The sequence below is a fragment of the Protomyctophum parallelum genome (genome assembly GCF_964188405.1).
Source record: "Protomyctophum parallelum genome assembly, chromosome: 7".
Lineage (NCBI taxonomy): Eukaryota > Metazoa > Chordata > Actinopteri > Myctophiformes > Myctophidae > Protomyctophum > Protomyctophum parallelum.
Genome location: NC_139705.1, coordinates 13498400 through 13499973, shown reverse-complemented (window position 1 = coordinate 13499973; position 1574 = coordinate 13498400).

The following is a 1574-nucleotide window of genomic DNA, read 5'->3' as shown; positions in this document are numbered from 1 at the left end:
AGTGTATTGTTGATAAGCCTTTATTCTGGAAGTATTGTTTTTGCCTGCATAGTCAAATTCAGCATGGGTCGTTCGCTCTGTGTTTTGAGGTAAAAAAATACCAAAAAATATCTACATTCGATCTTGGACTGTCGATTCTTGGAGCCTTGGCCGTTCGGGCAATTATTCACAAAGACATTCCCTCTTTTCATAAATCTTTCCGTGTTACTTCTGACATTCACTCCTACCCCACAAGGCAAAGAGATGATTTTGAATTACCCTTTTGTCGTACTTCCAAACATCAATCATTCATCAAATTTAGAGGCCCTCTTTTATGGAAATCCCTTACATGCATCACTTAAGTCCTCATTATCCTTATATATTCAAGAAACATCTAAAGAAATATCTTATTTCTTTCTCACTGTAGTTTACATGATTTAGTTTGTGTTATATTTTCTTTTGTTTTATTGTTTATTCCCCTTTTTGTGCAGTCTCTGTGTTTCTATTTCTTTATTGCACAGCTGCTCCCTTTGACAAATTGTAGTCTTTACTCTTGTATCGTTCTACTGAACTTTTAATCTGTTTAATCAATGACCTCTTCCATACAGAAAATGATAAGCCAGCTGGCTTCTTCCTTTCCCTGCACAGTATTTTTGTTACTATGTATCTACACAGTATATACAGGTTTAATGTTTGTGTTTTGTTCCATTGACAATGAAGAGAAAATGTTTGTTTTGTCCCTAACACAAACATTAAATCCCATTAACAATAAAGATAATTTAATGTTTGTTTTACATCATTATTACATCACCTAACCATAGCAACATGAGTTAGACTTTAATATAATTATTAGCGCCCCTCACTTCACACTGCAGGCATTGGTATACATATCTTCATCACGTCATATGCTGCTACGGGACATACGCATCAAACGACCCAAGTAACCACAGTATACTGCTAATCAACTTACAAATTACATATACATATCATAATACATAGAGGCATTTCCTTTAATCCACCCGGCACTGAAACATATCTTTATTACGTCACCATTGGTACATATCTTCATGTAATGATTAATTTGTGCTTGATATGGCATTGGTTTCAGATTACATAATATACATGTATGTATATGTAAGTTGTGTATATGTAATTTGTAAGTTGGAAAGTAGTATACTGTGGTTACTTGGATCGTTTTATGCGTATGCCGTAGCTGCGTATGACGTAAGGAGTTAGAGACACCTATTACTCAGACCATGATTTAGTATTGATATCACTATAATCCAAAATTAAGTAAAATTAAAGCAAGGTCATTGAAAGTTTCAAATAAATAATATTTTACTATATGTGATAACATATATTTTATTTCAACTGATATCCTTTCTTTGAGAAACTACAAGTGGATCCTGGACACTTCTAAACCGATGGGACTGTATTTCTTAATAGACTACTACTGTATATTATATTTTATTCAGTATGGAAGATTGTCATCTTTAATCCAGTATTTCTTTCTCTGACAAGCCCTCTTTAATTGACACACTGTAGCTGCGCCCTGCCGCATCATCTGCGCTGCTCAATGCGGCGCATACCATTGT